Below are 10,971 nucleotides of genomic sequence, written 5' to 3' on the forward strand. Positions count from 1 at the left end.
TCAATGGACGAAACCATTAGACGGTCGTTTCAAAATTACCCGTTCAATTTCCACGATAAATTTCTCTCTCTCTCTCTCTCTCTCTCGTACCTTCCTTGTGTCACTCCACTTCGTTTGCACATTTTACTCTCTTTTCTATCATTGTGCCCAGGTATTTGAACTCTCTCCAATTCCAGTCACTCTCCATTCACTGTAACATCACACTGGGAGTCACCTTTTCTCTCAATAACCATCAATTTCCTATACACTTATTCTCAAGGCACGACGCTCACAGACATCAGCAAATCACCAATTCCAGTCTCTCTCCAGGCACTGTAACATCACACTGGGAGTCACCTTCTCTCTCAGTAACCATCAATTTCCTCTTAACATTTATTCTCAAGGCACGACGCTCACAGACATCAGCAAATCACCAATTCCAGTCTCTCTCCATTCACTGTAACATCACACTGGGAGTCACCTTCTCTCTCAGTAACCATCAATTTCCTCTTTACATTTACTCTCAAGGCACGACGCTCACAGACATCAGCAAAACTCTGCACTAGTCTACCAAGTTCTTGTCCGGTATTTGCAAGCAGTACTGCATCATCAGCATACAACAAATTTGAGATATTCCATCCATCACCATTCACTACCAACGCCATCCCTCTCTCCATTACTCGTGTTTTTACTTCTCTCATCACACCATCCATAGAGAGAGAGAGAGAGAGAGAGAGAGAGAGAGAGAGAGAGAGAGAGAACAACCATGGAGGCATCACACAACCTTGTCAAGTTTGAGATATTCCATCCATCACCATTCATTACCAACGCCATCCCTCTCTCCATTACTCGTGTTTTTACTTCTCTCATCACACCATCCATAGAGAGAGAGAGAGAGAACAACCATGCACTTAGATGCCCATTAACCCTTACACATGCTTCACTACCATCATAAAAACTCTTGCCGGCACCTACCAGCTTACCATCCACACCGTACATGCGCGGAACCTTCCACAATTCACTCTCAACAAAGTCAATATATCTTTTTCTTAATCTTTAGTTATACTGCCAAGTGAAAATGAACGGAGTATAGGTCTGGGATACGCCATTATGACACACACACACACACACACACACACACACACACAGCTAGAGAGAGACAATACGAAACCGTATGAGGGTGTGTGGCTGTGATTAAGTAGAGAGAGAGAGAGAGAGAGAGAGAGAGAGAGAGAGAGAGAGAGAGAGAGAGAAAATACCCTTGAAAATAACAAAAACTCAACCTTTTGTTTTGGTACAGACGATATTTACACAGGAAGCGAGCCAGACGCCATTTTTAAATCCCGCTTCACCAAACGTCACTCAAATCCTTCCACAAACTTCCCACGCGTTCCAAAATACTTCAGTCACTTTCCTTATTATTACAGACGTTACTGGGAGCCTTCTCGATGTATGGGAGGCGAAACTCTAGGCACAGGAAGCAAGAGTGACGCCATTTTAGGCCGTAACTTCACCAAACTTCACTCAAATCTTTCCACAACCTTCCCATGCGTTCCTAAATGCTTCAAACTTCCTTGAGAATGTTACGCATCTTTCTAGGGCATCTCTAGGCAACGGGATGATAAAACTCTAGGCACAGGAAGCAAGACAGACGCCATTTTAGGCCGTAACTTCACCAAACTTCACTCAAATCTTTCCACAACCTTCCCATGCGTTCCTAAATGCTTCACACACTTAGCGTATTCATTTCAGAGTTCGTTGGCCGCGTTTAGGTGTGTGGAAAAGGCACTTAGGGAAGGAGAGAGAGAGAACGCGGCTCACCAACCAGCTAACCTATGTCGTACTGAGTGAGAGAGAGATAGAGAGAGAGAGAGAGAGGACGGGCACCACCACATCAGTCGCCAGCACCACTCCCCCTCCACCCTCTTCCCCCCTCCCCCTCTCTCGCTCTATCTTTCTCACTCCCCCTCTTCTCTACCCCCCCCTTGCTCGCTCACGGTATCTTCCTCTCTCTCTCTCTCTCTCTCTCTCTCTCTCTCTCTCTCTCTCTCTCTCTCTCAGGTGGTGGCACAGATATAACTGGGTGGTGGAGCTGCCTGGTTATATTAGAGGCAGGTAAAGGCGCCTTCAGGTGGTGGCACTGATATAACTGGGTGGTGGAGCTGCCTGGTTATATTAGAGGCAGGTAAAGGCGCCTTCAGGTGGTGGCACTGATATAACTGGGTGGTGGAGCTGCCTGGTTATATTAGAGGCAGGTAAAGGCGCCTTCAGGTGGTGGCACTGATATAACCAGGCGGCTCCACTGCCTGGTTGTACAAACGTGCCTCAACTCCCTCCCTATCCCCCGAAAGGACCATGGTGGACTGCAGCAGGAGGCGAACTTCAGCCTGCACTCCACTGGGTTCACCTTACACATGAACCTGGGGCTACTACTACTACTACTACTACTGCTGCTGCTACTACTACTACTACTACTACTATTACTACTACTACTATTACTACTACTATTACCACTACTACTACTACTACTACTACAGGTACTATTACTACTACTACAGGTACTACTATTACTATTACTACTACTACTACTACTGTAAACTAGCAAATATTACACCTATGCAGAGGAAGCCATGATGAGTAGACCTGAGTGAGCTTGTGTGTGTGTGTGTGTGTGTGTGTGTGTGAGAGAGAGAGAGAGAGAGAGAGAGAGAGAGAGAGAGAGAGAGAGAGAGAGAGAGAGAGAGAGAGAGAGAGCTGTAGGGATAACTCTCAGCTAAGTAGTGATCTTTTACATAGTAGTACTAGTTCTACTCTTACCAAAACATCACATTCACACACCCTCCTGGCCTTGGGTTCCTTCTTTCTTGCATAAAAGAAAGACTACGGATATAAAGTGCGTTAAGTGCCTGCCTTCAGCGTTAAGTGCCTGCCTTCAGCGTTAAGTGCCTGCCTTCAGCGTTAAGTGCCTGCCTTCAGCGTTAAGTGTCTGCCTTCAGCGTTAAGTGCCTGCCTTCAGCGTTAAGTGTCTGCCTTCAGCGTTAAGTGTCTGCCTTCAGCGTTAAGTGTCTGCCTTCAGCGTTAAGTGCCTGCCTTCAGCGTTAAGTGCCTGCCTTCAGCATTAAGTGTCTGCCTTCAGCGTTAAGTGCCTGCCTTCATATGCTCGTATTCCAAGTGGTTTTGAGGTTTTCGTAACACCCAATCCTTGGCGACTCATTCTTGCATATAACACCCCGAAACTTCATTGCATGTTACTGGTTCAAATTATGCCACATGAACATGATGTAATAACGTCAAATGACACTATTGTGGTGTCATGTGCTAAATAAATCGCCAAGGAAGAGGAGCTTGGAACCGTCATAAACCACTGAGAGTACCGTCCATAATGAAATGATGCATCTAGGAAGGATTTCAGAAAGGCTTTGAATGAATGAAAGAGGGACGAGCAGAGGGAAGCAGGAGAGAGCATTATGGAAAAGTTCAGACAAAGATGCAAGACAGTTTTGGTTAGTGCAGAGGAGACAAGACAAGATGAAAGCCACGAATATCATACACAGTGTAACAAGAGCACTGTACAAATATTTCATAAGTTTTTAGCGGCACAAGATGATGATATGGAAGCACAATTTGGTTTTATAATTAACTGTAAAGAGAAATGGAGAAATGAAAGCCATGAATACCATACACAGTGTAACAAGGACAATGCTAAAATAGTTCATAAGTTTTTAGCGGCACAAGATGATGATAGTGAGGCAAAGGCTGGTTTTTATGAATAACTGTACAGAGGAATGGGAAAACGGCAGACAAATGTGTACTGGAGTGTGGGCAGTGTCGCTGAGGAAGAACATGGGGCGTTTGACTCCCGGGGTGGAGCGTGAGGAGGAATTTTTAACATACTTGTCTGTGATTTTTATGAAAGTATTTGAGGTGATAACACTGGATGTTTGAGAAGAAAAAGTTTGTCTATGCCCAAGACAGTCAGGCCTCAAACGACATAATAATAAAAACAGCAGCAGGAGTGACAATGGCTCTCTAAGACATTGGATCTAGTTACCCATCACGTATGACGGAAGAAAATGTTACGATTGAACATTCCAAGATATATTGTATACACAGTCAAGCGTTAGGAGAAACACACTGAGGTGGTTTGGCCATGTGGAGAGGATGAAGAGTGAGAGACTGACGAGGAGAGTGTATGTGAGTGAGGTGGAGAGGGAGAGAGGGAGGGGAAGGCCAAGGATGAGATGGAGCGTTGTGGTGTGGATGTGGATGTGATAGGAAGCGTTAGGAGAAACACACTGAGGTGGTTTGGCCATGCGGAGAGGATGAAGAGTGAGAGACTGACGAGGAGTGTATGTGAGTGGGGAGGAGGGGGGAGAGGGAGGGGGAAGCCGAGGATGAGATGGAGCGTTGTGGTGTGGATGTGGATGTGATAGGAAGCGTTAGGAGAAACACACTGAGGTGGTTTGGCCATGTGGAGAGGATGAAGAGTGAAAGACTGACGAGGAGAGTGTATATGAGTGAGGTGGAGAGGGAGAGAGGGAGGGGAAGGCCAAGGATGACATGGAGGGATGGAGTGGAGAGGTATATGAGAGAGGGGTGTGTGAATTGGGAGCAGGGCAGTGAAATGGCGGGGGACAGGGTGACGTGGAGGCGATCTGTCTGTGGCCACCCCGTATGGGATCAAGGCGTCTGGCAATAGATAGACAGATAGATTGATAGTCATGCACTGTTTAACCCGCCCCGTCCCGACCACTTTTTGACCACTGGTACCCCCCAATCCCGACCATTTTTCGACCCTTTTTTTTTGCTAAAACTTTCGCTTTTGGTGAGAAACATCGAAAATTCATAGAGAAATCGCTCACCTGAGGTTTAAAATACTCATTACAGGTAGGAGAGCCTCCTTACCTTACTGGGTTTTCTATCAGGCTGGCACCAAAGAAAACGAGTTCTATGGGAGGATAACTATTTCACACCACTCATAAACGGTATTTATTTATTTACTGTTACGAATTTATATGTAGTACAAGAGTATATTGGTTTTCAAGCAGTAATATAGGCATTATAAGCATTGTTTCACTCACTAATACCTGACCTTTTTTTGCCACATTACCTGATCATCATTTCTAACTGTTTCTTCCTCTAATGCTATGTAAAGTTTGTCCTCCACATTGTCATTGATTGGGGAATCACTCTGGCCCTGAATTTCGTACCGTGGCATGACATGGCTATACTGGCCAGGTCACTGGTAACAGGTGAATTGCTGAGAAAAGGGCATGCAGGGGGGGGGGAGGAGGTCATGCTGGGTAAGGCATTGTCTCTGCCTGGCATCTTGTTGAGGAAGGTGTCCCGTGTATACGTACCAAAAATGACTCACGAAAATTGAAAATTGTGGAAATTATGAACCTTGCAATTGCAGGACGTTGAAGTACGTCCTCGGGATTACTGTGACAAAACGTGAGGACGTGGAAGTACGTCCTCGGGACGGCACGGGTTAAGGAACCAGACGGCTAGACGGCTAGTAGTAAAGGAGAGAGGGTGCAGTACACGGCGCACTGTGTTGCGTGGAGCAGGGGGGTTACACATGGTGGGGCTCTATCTCCCTTTGTATTTAATCTGTATATGGACAACGTTCTCCTCACAACATTCATCCAGCCAGCTCGATCTCTTGTCAGTTCCCTAGCCACACCGTCTTCCAAACCTCTCTTCCTCACACACTCATCCACCATATCCCTCCACCTTCTCCTTGGCCTACCTCGCCTCCTCCCTCCTTCAAATTCGCTCAGATATACCTTCTTCACCACTCTACTGTTATCCATTCTCTCCACCTGACCATACCATCTCAGGACACTCTCTTCGATTTTTCTGAGATGTCAAACGTGAGCCAAGGGTGCCAGATTGGTGCATGCAGACTCAGTACCTTATGCCGATGATGTTGTCTATCTATCTATCTATTTATTGCCAGACGCCTCAATCCCGTCAGGGGTGGCCACAAGCAAAGCGCCTCCATGTCAGCCTGTCCCCCGCCATTTCATTGCCTTGCTCCCAGCTCACACACCTCTCTCTCATATACCTCTCCATTCCATCCCTCCATCTCATCCTAGGCCTCCCCCTCCCTCTCCCCCCCTCCACCTCACTCACATACACTCTCCTCGTCAGTCTCTCACTCTCCATCCTCTCCACATGGCCAAACCACCTCAGTGTGTTTCTCCTAACGCTTCCTATCACATCCACATCCACACCACAACGCTCCTTCCACATCCACATCCACACCACAACACTCCTTCACTCCATACCTTCATTATAATTATTTAACCTGCCATATTTAAAACTGGATTTCTTTTGTAAACATATTTTTGATGATTTTGAGTTACACTACACCTGTCATGCCCTGGACACACACACACACACACACACACACACACACACACACACACACACACGCACACACACACACACACACACACACGAAACCATGGAATTATTTGGAGGTGGGGCGGCTTTTTTTTTTTTTTGTGCGTTTTAGCCATGTGGAGAGGATGGAGGGTGAGAGACTGACGAGGAGAGTGTATGTGAGTGAGGTGGAGGGGGGGAAGGGGAGGCCAAGGATGAGATGGAGGGATGGGGTGGAGAGGTATATGAGAGAGGGGGGTGTGAGCTGGGAGCAGGGCAGTGAAATGGCGGGGACAGGGTGACATGGAGGCGATTTGTTTGTGGCCACCCCAGGGCGTCTGGCAATAGATACATAGACGGTAAATAGTAACTTGCCCCACACTGTACTCCATCATGTAATAGGATTCTGTAACTTGTACTTCATTCATTTTGTATGTAGTGGCAATAAGAAATAAAGATATGACTACTACTACTACTACTAATACTGTTACTACAACTACCACTACTACTACCACAACAACAACAACAACTACTACTACCACCACCACCACCACCACTACCACTACGACCAGGTGAAGGGCAGTGCAGCTCTACAAGTGTACCTGGTCTAGTGGCCCAGTACTCACCGTCCATACTGAAGCCATACAGTATATTACACTACCAGGTCTTTACTGCTGACGTGTTACTACGCTATTCTCACGAACTCTATTATTATTATTATTATTATTATTATTATTATTTTATTATTATTTTTATTATTATTATTATTATTATTATTGAAATTACTATCTCCAGATCTTCAATTCTAATTCTAATTATTATTATTATTATTATTATTATTTTCATTTTGTTATTATTATTATTATTATTATTATTATTATTATTATTGAAATTACTATCCAAATCTTCAATTCTAATTATTATTATTTTATTATTATTATTATTATTATTATTATTATTATTGTTGAAATTACTATCTCCAAATCTTCAATTCTAATTATTATTATTATTATTATTATTATTATTATTACTGCTACTACTACTGCTACACTTACAACCACCACCACCACCACTATTACTACTACTACTACTACCACCACTATAGTTGTCGTTAGGCCACAGCTTGGACGCCGTTTATCAATATTATCAGCAGAACGCATTAGGCCACGTGTGTGTGTGTGTGTGTGTGTGTGTGTGTGTGTGTGTGTGTGTGTGTGTGTGAGAGAGAGAGAGAGAGAGAGAGAGAGAGAGAGAGAGAGAGAGAGATATCAATGAATGTGTGTGTGTGTGTGTGTGTGTGTGTGTGTGTGTGTGTGTGTGTGTGTGTGTATCCCTGGCAGCTCCACCGCCCCGTTATATCAGTGCCACCATGTGAAGGCGTCGCTCAAGAGAAATCCAACTCTCACACTATCACCACTTTCCTTCCTGTGTGTTTTTCCAGCTCTCTCTCTCTCTCTCTCTCTCTCTCTCTCTTTCATCCTTCCTCCAATCTGTCCTCTCCATGAAACTCTCTCTCTCTCTCTCTCTCTCTCTCTCTCTCTCTCTCTCTTTCTCTTTCATCCTTCCTCCAATCTGTCCTCTCCATGAAACTCTCTCTCTCTCTCTCTCTCTCTCTCTCTTTCATCCTTCCTTCAATCTGTCCTCTCCATGAAACTCTCTCTCATCCTTCCTCGAATCTCTCCCTCTCTCTCTCTCTCTCTCTCTCTCTCTTAATACCCCCATTTCCGTCTCCTCTCACTCCCTCTATTCTCTCTCTCTCAATACCCCCACCTCCCTCTCTCTTCCTCCTTACCCCCCACTCCCTCTCTCTCTCCCTCTCTCTCTCTCTCAACACGACCTTCCTTCTCTCAAATCAATGGGTCAACAATGAATGCGGACAAAAAAAAATGAACTGAATTATCTAGAGCGAAAAATTAAAGGAGGCGATTTGTTTGTGGCCACCCCTTACGGATTGAGGCGTCTGGCAATAGATAGACAGATAGATAGAAAAATTAAAGAAAAAAATGGAGAAAAGAGCAAATAAATTGGTTCTAAGAAAGCAAGTTCCATAATTTCCCACAAAGTTTCGTGTTGTTTCATAAGTTTCAAATATCGTTCAGGCGGGAAGGAATGAGAGTTGCCAAAGTAAGTCGCTAAAATACTGCTACCTACACAAAAGTCAATAAATAGGCACAAATCACACTCATTTCTACTTATTTCTACATTATGCTACAGAATCGGTAAATATATTCAAATTTCGGCGATGGATCTTGCTATAGAATCGTAAAATATATTCAAACTTCGTGGGTGGATTACTGTAAGTGCCGCTAGATTCTGTGGCAAAGGCGCTGCATTGGCAACTCAGCGGGATTGCGTCATTGGCTTTCACAGAGTTGCATTGTCCTTTAAAACTGATCTAAACATCTTCTGGGCACCGCTAAGCACAAAACCACTACGCAAATCCCAAAGAAATTACTTAAATACACTAAAACATTCCTAAAATGTTCTAAAAATCCCTAAAAACCTGCTACTATGAGGAAATGCAATGCTTAAACGGAGCTAAATTCTCTACACTGCAACTCTAAGCGCTTACGTGCAACACTATTTTAAAAACGCCATTTCTTCGTATATAATAACAAAAACGTTCAGATTAATGTGAAAATACTGTAAATAATATCTACTTGTATGAAAGATAACTAGAATCAGAGTGAATGCATTTTTTTCTTCATTCTTTAATCTATGTGGTGAAATATGGCACCTAACCCTAACTTTCTACCAAAATTACTTTCTTTTGGTGGGAAATTAAACACTACAAAGCCAATAGATATTAAAAATGATAAAATAAAAGACGCCTTGTATATCTGTTAACTTGTATCTTTAGCGAAATGCCCTTAGAGGATTATTATTATGGTTTGGTTAGCTAAGTGGCGACATCTGGCATCCGTGCGCCATGTAAACATTAGCCAGCAGTTGAGAGCTTTCTTCCTCACACTTCCCTCCCTCTTACTCTCCCTTCCCCTCCCTCCTTCTCTCCCTCTTGACCTGTTGCTCTCCTCTCTCTCTCTCTCTCTCTCTCGTTATTATTATTATCACTACGTTTTTCAACACTGCATCCCTCTACAAACCGTGTCATTATTATTATTATTATTATCATTATTTTCACCACATTTCCTACCTCCACTCCTAGCCAAGTTTCTCTCTCTCTCTCTCTCTCTCCAGCCACCGCCCCCAGATACAGCCACTCAGGGCAGCCAAAACACTCCTCCCTCCCCCCCCCTCTCGCTCTCTCTCGGCACTTATTGGCCCACTTACGCATCTCTAATTCCACTTAATTTTATATAGTAAGACAGTGAAATTATCTATCGCCCTATTTATCTATCGACCTATCTATCTATCGTATCCCTGTCCTCCCTCCAACACACCCCTCACTCCACTCCATCCCTCCCTCTCATCCTTGGTCTCCCCCTCCACCTCTCATACTCTCTCCTAGTCAGTCTCTCATTCTCCACCCTCTCGACATTGCCAAACCATTTTACGTCATTTCTTAACAAGGCGCCTGGCAAGAGAGATAGACAGACAGATAGACTGACAGATGGATAGACAGGTAACGATAGATGGATGGACGGTGGAGGGGATAGACAGACAAACAGATAGATAGATAGATAGATAGTGAAATACATGGATAGATGTAGATAGATACATATAGGCATATACATAGACAGACAGATAGATAGATAGATATAGATAGTGAAATAGATAGATATAGATAGGCATATATATATATACACAAAGATATAGACAGACAGACATACAGACACATAGATAAGACAGATAGATAGATAGAGGTGCAATGATCTATCACTACAAGGAGGAAAATACTGGCCCAAAAATAAACAAAAAACAAGAAAAACAAAAACAATGGCGACATGATACCAAACATTATTTTGTTTGACTTATCCAATATTACGTGTGTGTGTGTGTGTGTGTGTGTGTGTGTGTGTGTGTGTGTGTGTGTGTGTGTGCTGGTATTGACAATATTATCAATGAATATATACAAAATACTACACATCTATTAAGCCCCTTATATGTAAAACTCTATAATAAGGTTCTACAGACAGGAAATATCCCAGGGGAATGGCTGATAGGAATAATTGATCCTATTTATAAGTACGTAGGAGAAGTAAATGATGTAAATAATTATAGAGGCATACAACACTACTCAATGTACGGTTAACCAAATTTTTTGATGATAATTCTGTCAGTAAGGAAATGCAGGCAGGATTTAGGGAGGGATATTCTACTACTGATCATGTCTTTGTGTTAAAAAAATTTAATTGATCTGTTTCAGCACAAGAAGAAAAAATTGTATTGCCTGTATGTTGATTACAGGAAAGCTTTCGACCTTGTGTGGAGAGATGGCCTCAGGTACTAACTACCGAAGATAGGAATTAATGGTAAAATTATTTGAGTAATAAGGAATATGTACAGCTATATATAATCTTGTGTTTCAGTTAATCAAGGTCTCTGACTATTTCATAAGTTATACTGGTGTCAGACAGGGAGGAAATCTGTCACCACTTCTTTTCTCTTTGTATGTGAATGATATTGAAGACAACCTGTTAG

Source organism: Coenobita brevimanus, chromosome 116 (genome assembly GCF_032717465.1).
Source record: "Coenobita brevimanus isolate Jiangsu-jjx chromosome 116, ASM3271746v2, whole genome shotgun sequence".
NCBI classification, from domain to species: Eukaryota; Metazoa; Arthropoda; class Malacostraca; order Decapoda; family Coenobitidae; genus Coenobita; species Coenobita brevimanus.